The 13,305-nt window shown below is 42.1% G+C and overlaps 1 protein-coding gene across 1 annotated transcript in view; it reads left to right on the forward strand.

Annotated features, from left to right (window-relative positions):
• LOC122813726 (nuclear factor 7, brain-like) overlaps positions 1 to 13,305 on the forward strand; it is a 119,516-nt gene that overhangs the window by 92,337 nt on the left and 13,874 nt on the right. The gene's annotated exons all lie outside the window — the stretch shown is intronic.

The following is a 13,305-nucleotide window of genomic DNA, read 5'->3' on the forward strand; positions in this document are numbered from 1 at the left end:
TTTGTCTTTGATCACCAGTTCTGAGCAGATCTGGGTACTTCCCTTGAGTCTGTGGACATATGTGAAGAAGGCCTTATGATTGCCTTTAGTAGATGTGGCCAGTTTGGACTTGGTTTGCTTTGGAGGATTTCACTAGTGCTCTTATTTGCTTTTTCAGGCTAAGGAGACATTGCTTCCAATTGGGCACCTGCCCCTTCTTGGTCTTGGATAGCAATTTTTTCCTTTTGTTATAGAGTTCATTTATTGCAGATGTCCACCAGACAGATTTATTCTTCCTTGAGGAGGAGGATTCCGTCCTGTCGGGTATTCCTGATTGTCTGTCCCTGCATCTGCTGCTCCTTGGTCATTCACCCCATCTAAGAGGACTAGAGATTCTGATTCTTCTGATGAGAAGTTGGACTCTGGAGTCGTATCCTTAGCATATTCCTTACAAATACATTCTCCTTTGCAGTAGGGTCTGATGAAGAATATTCCTTGTCCTCTGACTCTTCTTTGGAGGAATTGCCTTTTGGGGATACAGTAGGTCATATAATGGAACACTTTAAGTGGAATTGTTTCCTAGTGTCAGAGGTTCAAAAGAGGTATTATGAACTTTTGCAAATGGAGTCACCCAGACCTTCTGCAGTCCCTCTAGTCATAGCTCTTCTGTTGGACACGTTTACAGCAGCTTCTAAGACTCCTAACTCACAACTCTAGGAACCTAAGAAGCCAGACCATTTTTATGAGGTATCTGAGGATCTTAAATACTTATAAAAATGTCTATCATCTGATTCTGTATTGGTTTGTATGTTCACAGATAAGCCAGCTAAACTTCTTTCCTCTTCTAAGCTTCTGCCTTCTGACAAAGACAGCCATGCTATGGAGAGACTGGGGGAAAAGTGTATATTTCTGCTACGTTAGCCTTTAGGGCTATTAATTATAAGACGCACATGACTAGATATGTCCCTGGCTCTTCTGTCCCAGCTGAAGGGGGGAGGGTTGACTGACTTGCCTTAGTAAGACTGCTACTCTCTCTCTCTCTTTTCCATGTTCCACCTCTGAAGTGGCCCACCATTCTGTAAATGCAGCTGTTATGCAGCTGATGCCTCCTCTAGGGTAGCTCCATCCGGTTCTGTTATGAGGAGATATTCATGGTTGCGCTTACATGCTTTGCTTGAGGACATTAAGGCCAAACCTTTAGATTCTCGCTTTGATAACCAAAATATTTTATCACTGCTGCTGCTGCAGAATTGTTTAATACCCTACAGAATAAGGGCAAGGTTATGAAGGACCCAAGCAAATTATGGCTTCTTCTATACCTTCATTCCAGAGGAATAATCTTTTGAAGCTCTTCCTTGTCCACAGTGAACCTAGACAACCTGCTAGAGATAAGAGGGTTTCTAATTAGATTTTCTCAGATAAACCCACTCAGAATTCAAAGGGTCAAAAAACTTCCTTTCATAATAAATCTGCCTCTATTTGACATTCAGCCCTCCCTCCCCCTTGGCCAGATTTCTCTGTCTATCAGGCTATCTCTTTCTTTCCCTGTTTGGCAGCAGAGTACCACAGATGCTTGGGTGCTCTGCATTGTCCAGCGTGGTTACTTCATGGTTTGAAAGTCCCTTTCCCCACTTTTCAGGTCTCCCTAGCTCTCCTACTTGCTGGCTTACTCATTTTCCTGTAGTCTTGTGGGATCTCTTGGATCATGGAACCATACTACCTATTCCTGTATCTCAACAGAAAGCAGGATTTTATTCTAGAATGTTTCTGGTCCTCTGGAAGGAGGAGCCGTGGAGGCCTATAGTAGACCTATCATATCTACACCTTTCTGAAGGTCCCTTCCTTCAGGATATTGTCTCTTCAGACCTTTTTTCCTCTTTTGCTTCCTCAAGCTTTTTAGGTCTCACTGGATTTAAAGGACTGTTATTTTCATATTCCTTTTCACTCTCTCTTTAGAAAATTTATTTACATTTCTCTGTTTTTTTCCTTTCATAATCACTACTCTGGTTTGCCTTGGATATTTCTATTGGTCTGAGTGTATGTTTGGCTTTTTGGTCTTTCTACAGCTCTTAGTGTATTTACCAAATGTTTGGCCACTGTGGTAGCTTTCTGAAGAGTTCAGTGAATCCAGATATTCCCTTATCTGGATGACCATCTGATTCAAGCCCCTTCTCGGTACCTCCTGTTTCAGGATCTACACTTCACCTGCACAAAGTGGGATTTACTGCCAGTCTCAAACAGTCAGCATTGACTCCCTCTCAGGACCAAGAGTGTTTTTGGGTTGTAGGATTCAGATTATCCCAATGTTGGCCTGTCCTCTGCCTCCCAAGGTCTTTGCTTTGACTGCTTAATTCCAATCTCTTCTTCTTCTTCTTTCAGTTCTTCCTGCAAGGGGATTTCTTCAAACCATGGTGTTCATGGCATCCACAATTCCTATGATTCCTTCTGCCAAACTCCGTATGAGAAAACTTCAGTGGTATCTCAAAACTGTTTGGCTCCAGCATTGCCTGCCTCTGGAGTTCCCATTTCCTCTTTTATCCTGTCTTATACTCAGACTCCAATGTTGAACTGATCAGATCTCCCTCAATCCAGGTCTGCCCTTTCAGTTTTCTCTTCCTACTCAAGAGCTGTATATGGATGCTTCTGATCAGGGTTGTAGAGTTTCTTCTAACAGTCTTGAGAGTTCAGGGTCTTTAGTCCCACCAACAGATGTCAGACCACATCAGTATCAAGGAGATGAGGGCTCTATTCCTAGTTGTTCAGGCCTTTCACTCCCTTTGGGTTACAGATCCTCTAAAGGTTTTTACAGACAATACAACAGTTATGTAGTACTTCAACAAGCAGGGGGGCACAAAGTTTTATTTTCTTGCAGATTAGCTGTTCAGGCTTGGGATTTTACAATCTGCTATCACTTTGTTCTTCAGGAGGTTTACATCCCTTCAGAGCACAGTCTAGTGGCAGACTCTTTGAACATGTCCAGAACACATCCTCATGAATATCTGCTTCACTGAAAGGTGTTCTGGACATTATATACCAGTGGGGTACTCTTCAAGTTGACCTTTTTGCCTACCCTCTGAGCAGACAACTTTCTCGATTCCATTCCAGAGTTCCAAGTCTCCTGGCTTGGGAATTGGATGCAATGTCTTTTTCTTGGAAGAGGCTGTTCCAGTATGCCTATCCTCCTCTTCTTTACTTCCCAGTGTCTTGCACAAGACCCTGTGTGATGCGCCCATCATCTTGCTGATTACTCTCTTTTGTCCCAGACAGCACTGGTTTCCCTTTCTTTCACCTTGTCAGGGGCAGTCATCACAAGTTATCTCATCAGATAGATCTTCTCACACAAGACAAGGGGTGTCTCATTCACCCTCAGTTGTCCACGCTTCATTGACACTTTGGGTGATAAGGTTTTGATTTCCTTCTGATACCAGTCTTCTAAGGACTTACTTCGACTTTTGCTGGAGGCCAGAGGACACACTACTAGAAAATCCTATGTAGCATATGTTTGACGTACAATGCCAGGAAAGTGTAAATGCTTTGGCATGCTGGCTGGATATTAGGATATCCTCATCAAGATATCCCAAGTATAGAGTACTGGAGCAGTGAAAAGAGGGACAACTACTGTTATGGCAGGATCTTACACAACTGTGCTGCCATCAACTATGAGGAGGAACAGTATATTACTTTAAGCTCTAGCTCATCCCTCTCACCAAGCTCACTGGTGTCCAGGAGGTGGTATGAAGTAGGCATTTTGATGTGTGTTCATATATCTGCTTATGACATGCTTACACCACAAGGAGAATTCTTGTGTAATTTGAAATGCATACCTGTTTTTTTGCAAGCCGTTTAGTTTATGGGTTCTCTTTAATACCCACCGCTTGATCATAAAGTGGCGAAACTTGTACATTGGCTTGAGTGCCTATTGTTAGGCTCTAAACATCTTGACATATGTACCCACAGACATTTATTTTACTTCTTATGCCCAGCCATGAATATGCGCTAATTCCTGCTGAATAAAACCTACCACATTCATTTTATCCACACTCTCTGGTCGGCCTATGGGCTCTCTCCTTACCCAGTTTTCTGCTGCTTTAACATTTTTCACTGAAAAATCAACTCTCTTCTTCACCATCACCAGAGCCAACTCTTCTTTAGTAGTGTCTTCCTTAAGCTAGCCAGTTTTGCTCTGCCCCTCATTCACATTTTTCTGATGGCGTTAAACCTTCATAAAAAGCTGATACCTCTACCGTTTTCCCTGCAGGAAGTATACCTGGTTTATCATTCGTACTCTACATGTCCTACCATATTACAGCTGCAACCTTCAGACCATTTCCAGGACTATTTTATTTTCGTCCCCTGACATGTATTTATCTCTCGCTTTATTTCCCAGACTTCATGTTGCTGTTGTAACAATGACATGGGTAGCCATTTTTCAGACAGGCTTACTAGACTCTCCAGTGTTCTAAAAGTGTGAGTGAGAGGGGGTAGGTGGCAGCTGGGCTGTATCTAGAGATAACCAGTTTGTAACTAGAGGAGTAGATTGTGAATGTATGTTCTCTGGTGCAGGGAGCAAACCAACATCTCCCTTGATGGTAAGCGATGCTGCTGTAGAGTGAACCTGGTTTCTTTTCTTAAGTTTGGAGTTTGTGGGTATGCCTGAGAGAGACTCGAATATAAATGTTAGGGCGTATATAACTGAGGGCTGTAAAACTCCTTTAAGCATTGTTTTCCTCATTCCCCTAGGTAAGATACAGTAAATGCTGCAGGATACATGAAGCAAAATATTAAGCTTCCCATTGGGTCTGTCAAGGTGCAAAGGGAAGTTGAGTAACAAGTCCAACTACACTCCAGAGACTTAATGCAGGAAATGGATCCGTTTGGCTGTAGATGGGTAAATTAACAATCTGGATGGCTGTAGGCAGATAAGTTAATGATCTGGCTAGCTGTAGGTGGGTAGCTAAGTTTATTGTCCATCTTGGCTGCAGGCGGATATGTTAGGTGTCCATCTCGCTATATGTGGATACATTAACTGTCCAGTTGGCTGCTGTGACTTTGAGCTGGCAGGTTGATACAAAGTGCATGGATTAGGTCATAGGGTAGTTGATGGCATTCTGTTGGCAACAAAACCCAGTAGTGAATTGCTTTCAGCTCTTTTATTAGTTTTGTCTAAGGAGAGCCTGAGCATATGTATAGAGGTATGCTTACAGATTAGGGTTGCCACTGGTGGAGAGTGACTTAATGATATCGATAGTAAGATACCAACAGTTAAAATGTTTTAGTCCCATTAGTCTTATAAACAGGTCAGGCATATTTTTATCTACCAAAGGAGTAGTTGTGGATAGCAACTAATAAAGAGCTGAAGGATTTTATCTGGGAGGGGAAGACGACAAGGCAGATTGGGATTACCCAATTTGAAGTGGTATTCAAGAGTTTTACAGTTAAGGCTCCTATACATAGCACAAGCAGAAAACTATAATTCATAGTGGAAAGGGATGATGATGAAATGGGGGGGGGGGGCACAAGAAATAAGGAGAGACTGGGATTTTGGCTGCAGATCTTTAGGGATAAACATACAGAATATTATATTCATTAAGTAGCAGAAAGTATTCTAAGAACTAAGCCAACATAGGAATGGAGAAAGGAGATTCTGCCAATAGGGATGACTGCAATTAGGGATACAGACAATAGGCAACAGGGGCTGGAATTTATTGGAGAAAACTGGCCAAGAACCAAGGTATTGGGAGCAAATAACTAGAGAGGGAAAGGTAATAGAATTGGAAGAGGCCAAGAATTTATTTGGACTGCGGGTTAGAGACTGCCTTCCCTTTCAAGGATTGATATCAGATTATGGAATAGAGAAAGAAATGGGAAGGGGGGGGTCCTAAGTGACAGACCAGCATTGGTAGAGTTTTTAGTAGAATCTAGAATAGAAGCTGCTGTTAAAAAGGGAATAATTAGTTGTGCATCTAAAATATTGCATAATAACTGTAAGAATCAATCAGAGGAGATTAGAAAGGATTGGGAAGAGAGACTGGAAAAGCAATTCACAAAGAAACAATGGAGCGATATATGCATGATTCCCAAATATGCAACAAAATCTAGAAGATTTAGGATTTTTGCTTGGAAATGTTGGCATAGGCATTTTTGTACCCCAAGTAGAGTCCAGAGAATTTTTTCTCAGTCAACAGCAAATGTTGGAGGTGTGATGGAGAAGAAAGGGGTAATTGGGAACATATTTACTGACAGTATAATGAGTTGGCAGACTTTAAAGATTCCCTACAGACTACTCTATCAGAGATACTGGGTGAGCAAATTGGTGTATCTACGGAAATGATTTTTCTGAGCTATGATGCAGAATCGGAATTGCCTAGACATAATAAAACCTTGCTGAGTCTAATTATGGTGGCTGCCAAAAAAGCAGTTACTAGAAAATGGAAATCAAAGTCTAAACCAACTGTGCTAGTAGTGAATATAGTAACGGAGATAAAACAACTGGAATTGGGATCTTTAGAAAAGGGTGAGAGCAAATTACATAGAAAAAGTGGGAAACATGGAAACAATACATACGGGGAGAAATGAGGTTTAAAAAAGGCAGGATTTGAATGAGCTTTGTAATGTTTGACTGACAATGATTGGGTAGATTTTAAGTGATGTATAAAGTTTACAGCTAAAAATTATGTCAATATGGTTTGCGATGTATAATGCTTGCAACTAAGATTATGTCATAATGGTTTGTTTTCATTTATATAAATGTATGATTGCCCGTGTCATAAGTGATAATTTAATAAAGATGTTTTTTGTTTAAAAAAAGGGAAGACGAAAGGACTAAGTAACAGCAGAGTAATGTCAGCACCAGCTTTAAAGATGATGGGTCTGTTAGCAGGCGAACCACTTCATTTAACTTGAGTAATGTTCATATTTGAATTTTTCACATATTAATGCAGAACTGTGTTTAATGGGGGTATAGCTTGATCTGTTAAAAAAGTTCTGTAAAAACGTTCACCTGTATTTTTGAAACCGCATTCACACAGAAATGTTAAGTTCTAGTTCAGGCCCATAATATACCCTCATGCAGGGAATTGTTTCCCTCTATCCTCTCATTTAATGTAATATTAACTTCTCAGAAGTTTCTCTCCCCAACAACTTTAACCACAGTTTGGCTACTTGTGTCTGACTACACATTTGTTCATCAAAGTCACTCTGCACATCTTTTTAGCTGAGATATTACTAGTATTCAGCTCCTGTATATTATATTTGTAAGTGACAATTAGTACTGGTGTCATGGCCTCTTTGGAAATCATGTAGTTCATCACCCAGCAGTTTGAAAGGGTGAGTTGGCCCATGCAAACTTAAAACTGGCTGTATTGTGACCAGTCCCAGCTTTGGTCAAGAGGATAATTGTGATAGATGTCTACTTCAGAAAAATGTCCCTGAGAGAATGAAAAGTTCAGAATATTCTGTCCCAGAATTCCAATAAAGGTATCATAAACTTTACAATCTCTGTACATTTGCCTAGGTTGACTATAATGCTGACATTTCCTAAGCAGGTTGCACTATCTGCTAGTTTTATAAGTTCAGATCTGGATTTATAGAAGGACTCAGAAGGGATACAGCAAGAGAGAAGGGAGAATGGAACAGTAAAGTGTGGACTGAAGTCTGCTGCTATGGTTAGTGCAAATTTGAACATTAATGTAGAAGATGAGTTATTACAGAGTAATACTCTTCTAGTCAGGTAGATGATTTCATCCAAGAGGGTGTTCATGTTCCCATTTCTGACTGCATGCTTAGAACTTTGTTATTAATGTAATAATTTGTGGGGACATCTCTCTCCCCAAAGGGGATGATGATGCATTTCTTTGTATTCAGCTTGAGGCCATGTTTCTGGCACCAGTCATTTGTTTGGGCGAGACCCTCTTGGAGGATGTCCACGTCACTAGGGGAATTGATGAGAGCTCCCAACTTGCAGTCATCTGCAAACTTAGTGAGCCATATCCCACTGGTTTTGGCCTGTCCCTTTGAAAAGTATATCCCAAATAACAGAGGCCCCAAGACTGAAGCCTGGGGTACACCACTCGATACGGGTCTACTGCTTGGGGTGGCTTCCCCTATTTTGTCTAGGTGGGTTCTATCAGTGAGCTAGTTGGCTACCCATCTGGTAACATACAGACTGATGCCTAGTTGAGAGAGCTTATCTATTATGCCTGAGTGGGGAATAGTGTTGAAGGCTCTGGCCAGGTCAAGATAGGTGGTGTGCACTGCCTTCCCCTCATCCATGGCTTTGGTGACTGTCTCAAAAAAGTTGACCAGATTTAACAGACACGAGCTCCCCTTGACGAAGCCAAACTGTGTAGGATCAAGTGTTTGGAGGTTGCCAATGTCCTTGTTAATGAGGTCCATGATAATCCGTTCCATGGTCTTGCAGATCAGGCTAGTTAGGCTGATGGGTCTATAATTTCCCAGATCAGTGGATGATCCACCTTTGTGTAAAAGGATCACAGTGGCTGTCCTCCACTCAGCTGGGACAAAACCAGTACTCAGTCTTTGGTTGAATAGGGTGCCTAGTGGTGCTGCAAGTTCCTGCCTGTGTTCATGCAGGATGCAGCCTGGGATGTTATTAGGTCCCATGGAGGCTGTATTTTTTCCCTTTGAGAGAGCAGTGATCACCTGATCCCTAGATATAAGAGGAAGGGGACAGGTACTGGGAATGCCCTGATTTACTGATGGCAGGGACAGAGGGGTGAAATTTTCGCTGAATCTGTCAACCAGCAAGTCTACTATATCTACAGCATTTGTATATGTTGTGTCCTTGACCATCAGTTCTGAACAGGTCTGGGTGCTACCTTTGAGATTACGGACATATGTGAAGAAGGCCTTGTGATAGTCTCTTATAGATATGGCCAATTTGGACTCGAAGTCTGCTTTGGAGGATTTCACTAGTGCTCTTATTTACTTGTTTAGGCTAAGGAGAGATTGCTTCCAATTGGGCACCTGCTCCTTCTTGGTCCTGGACAGCAATTTTTTTTCCTTCTGTTATAGAGTTTATTTATTGCAGATGTCCACCAGACAGGTTTACTCTTCCTTGTGGAGGATGATGTAGTCCTGTCAGGTATTCCTGATTCCATGCATCTATATAAATGTTCGTATAGTAATTTGGTATAGTTTTGGACACTGTTGCCAATTCCTAGGAGGGGGAGGAGGCTGTGAAGCTGTTTATACCATCTTTCAGGAGGCTGTAATCAGCTTTGGGAGATGGTGACTTCAAATATGACAGCTTTATGGTCGGATCTTACAGGGGAGGATGATACTGCAGGGATGCTGCAGTAGTTGCTCATGTTGGTTAATACCAAGTCCAAAATATTATCAGCTCTTCTGGTTGTATCAACTAGCTGTTCCAAAGCATTTGCATTGGCAAAATCAAGGAATCTCTAGGCATTTTTGTTCTGGCAAGAGTAGTTCTTCCAGTCTATGTTTGGGTAGTTAAAGTAATCCAGGATCAGGGTAAAGGGTTGAATCTTGATAGATTTGAAGAGGTTTAGATAGGCATTTTGGGCATCTTGGGTCAGATTTGGGGACCGGTAGCTAGCTATGATTTGTATGGGGGTCTTGTCAATAGTTAACGGCAGCTGGAGTGTCTTCTGTGCGTCATACTGTTTGACCAGCCTAGAGGTGTGTATGTCTTTAATATGTATTGAACCTCCACCTCCTTTGGCTTTACTACCCACAGTTTGGGGTCTAAGTGTATGATAGGATGAGTAACCAGGTAAGGCTGGGGTGCTCTCCGCAGCTTTGAACCAGGTTTCTGTGGCCACACAGATGTCAGCATTTGTCAGGGTTGGAAATGCTTGCAATAAGTGCAGTTTCATGTTTAGACTCCTAGCATTTAGCAGCATGACCTTTAATTACTGTTTTGTTGAAATTTTTTTGTTCGTAGTTTTAACCTCATCACTTTTCCTAAAAAAGGCACTATAGGGAAGGCAAGAGCCTTTGCCAGAACCCTGAAGCCCAGTAGAGACAGATGCAGGCCATCTCTGGCAAAACATTGTGGTCTGTCGATCATATCTTCCAAGGCTGTCAGGTACTGGATCCCCCTGGAATGACACCAGAAACTAAGCCAATTGTTAAGGTCAATCATTTTCTGTTTGTATTCAGGCATCATTCTGAGTGACAGTAGAATGCTGGTTACGGCTAGGGACATACCTGCCTGGGACACATATTCAGCGAGTTCAATCATGTCTGTCTTCATATTGTCCAGGGAGGTATGTCTCAAGTCATTCACACCAACATAGACTATGACAGAGTCATAACAGTACCTGTTGTTGAGAGACTTGAGTGCGTGTATGATTAGAGAAAAGGGGATGAATTACACATAATACATAATGACAATAAAGTTCTAGATTACTTTTACTTCAGAAGATGTATATTAATTCACATCTTATTCTGTTGGTGTCTGTAGTTAAAACTAATATTTTAAAAGTGTCCCTGATTATTTTTGTATTTGTCTCTGATTCTGTTGAGTTTTCTTTCGGGTTCACTGAAAGCCATGGGTCTTGCTTCAGAGTTATCTGTGGGCCAGAGGAAGGGCATCCACCAAACCACGTACAATGAGGTAGGAAATATTTATTCTGCGTGGGAGAGATAATGTTGATTAAGTGTTTTAGGGCAGTCCAAGCTCACAGAGTTGTACTGAGCTGTTTCCCGTTGCAGCAGGGGAACTGATAGTTGAAAGTAAGGAATCTAATCCTTACGAAAGATATGGAGGACTGGCTGTTGTAAAGTAGTAGTTGTTGCACAGTGATCTCCAAGGAACAACGCTAACTAATACGGTTGGGGTGCATACATTTACTAAGTAAACAAAATGTGGGTGGAGCCATATTAATGGCCCCAGAAAACAACCTATAGCACAAATGAAAGTAATGAGTCCAGAAATGCTACTTTGGACATTCTTTGTGACCAAGCATGGTTATTAAATTATATTTCACAAGGCGGTGTGCTCATGCAGTGTGAGTGGACAGTACTCTGTAACTTGTTATTGTGGTTAGGTGTGGTGGTCAGGCAGCTTTTGGACTAGACTTTGTGGTCAGACAGTGTGGCAAGCTGGTGCAATTGTGCAGAGTTGCTGGGTTGGATATTGAAACCTGGTGTTCATCCTGAGTTGGATAAGCAGTGTGGCAGTTAATGTAATTGAGCAATTTTGTTGGGTGTGGTTAGTCAGTGATGCTGGGTAGGCTACTGAGACAGGGTGCTCATGCAAGGCAGTAGGCATGTGTGACTAGTTGATCTAAATGAACAGTGTCACTGGCTAGGATAGTAAGACAGGCTGATCAGGAAGTGTGAGTATTATGTGTGTGGTAATAACATGGCCAGGTACTCGGTCTGGGCTGTGTCCTGCTACTGTGAATAATGTTAAAGGAGTGCAAAGTGGCATGAGACTGCCTGTTAGAGAGGGAATGTAGTGCTCTTCTCTTTGGAAAATACTTTTCAAGAATGGAAAAGTGAAATAAGTCACTACAAAGGTGAAATGTAACCATGTATGAATCAAAGGATGCTCTTCGTGTTTCACTGTTGCAGTCATCACATTTGGGTTATCTGCTTGCAGTAGCCCTCAGTCAGCCCGATTAGCATCGGTTGTTGTCTCATCGTCCATGACGTCAGGTAGTCAGGGGTATAAAGCATGCAGCCAATGCCATTACATCAGTCTTTCTTGCCATGCGGTGCCCGAAGCAGAAGCAGTTTGCAAGTGCCGGTCGGTCGACTCCTGAAATTTTCATTTTCGAGTTTCAGAAACAAAGTCTTCAACTAAAGCTAAGTACCCCATTGGGGAAACTTTTTCTTGCTCTAAACCAATGTCAGTAAAAGTCAATAATTGTATTTCTTGTGGAAAGCAAATGCCTCATAAAGATTTTCATTCGTACTGTATTCCTTGCCTAGGCCCTGACCACGACGTACCTCACTGTCGGTTTTGTGCCTTATTTAAACCATGAACTATTCGTTGCCAGTATATTTTCACTTCTAAATATTTTGGTTCTCTGTTCAATTATCCAGATATGTCTTTGGTAAGCACCCGACTACCGTCATTCTGAAAAAAATGCAAAGATAAAGACAGAGACAGGCTCCTAGGTCCAAAACTGCTGACGATGCTTCTCCTAAGCTCGTTGCCAGTTTGCCGGTACTCAGTGAGCCGCTTTCGCAGCCCCTGATACTCGCTACTTCAGATTCGCAGGCCTCTACTGAGACCCATTCGGAGTCCAGTATGAAGTGAGATGCTTCAACTGTGGAACCTGTGGATGTCTCTACCTTGGATGGGTCCGGAGCCGCTGTACAGGCACAGGCTTCTGAGGGTGTATTCAGGACTACTGACTTGCTTATTAAACCGATGCCATCTTCTTCTTCAAGGCCTAAATCTCGAACCATGCCTAGAAAACTGACGCCCAGACCACATGGTCAGGTCTCTATGCCTATAAAACAAATGATAAGAATGGCTGAAGACCTTATTACTTTAATCAGGGGAAGCCAATCTTCCCTCTCTAAGAGACCTAGGACTGAATTTGCTTATGATAATGGATTCTGAAAATTCTGTTTCCTCTGATGACCAGGATTTACCCTTATCTACCTATGAGGATTCTGATGCAGAGGACTCTATTCCCTCTGCTTCTCCCCCCAGAGGATTTTTCTTTTGGTGAAACCTTGCATATTCTTAGGGAGCATTTTCGCTGGGAAAGCCAGGATTACACTGATGCTAAAAAGAGGCTTAGGGATTTCTTACTCCTGCCCCAACACAGTCCTTTAGCTATTCCTCCTGCACTAGACATTGTTGATAATGCCTTTTCGGAATCTAGCTTGGCCCCTGACTCTTTACCTCCAGCTCCCAGAAAACCTGATAGATATTACAGAGTTCCTGACTCTCACAAGTTCCTTTTTAAAAATCCTACTGTGGATCCTGAGACCATTTCACAGGGACCCAAGGGCATTCAGGCTACTACTGCCAAAAATCCTACCCCCTCTGATAGAGATTCCAGGACCCTGGATAGATGGGGTAAGAAGGTATACACCTCTGCAACCTTGGCCACCAGGGCCTTAAATTGCCAGTTTCATATGTTAAAGTATCAGCAGCATATTATTGGATTGCTTAAACAGAAAATGATGTTGATTCCTGACTGAGCTGAAAATAAGGATTTACAGGATTTAATGCATTCTGCTGAACAGGTTGGAAAACATACTTTGCAATGTGGTTTTGATTCACTAGAGGCATCTTGCAGGGCTGTTGTAACCGGGTCTGTACTTAGAAGGCATGCTTGGCTTAAGGAGCAATCTTTGCCAGATCATGTTAAA

This window comes from Protopterus annectens, chromosome 10.part0, assembly GCF_019279795.1.
Source record: "Protopterus annectens isolate FY-2018-M chromosome 10.part0, PAN1.0, whole genome shotgun sequence".
NCBI lineage: Eukaryota > Metazoa > Chordata > Ceratodontiformes > Protopteridae > Protopterus > Protopterus annectens.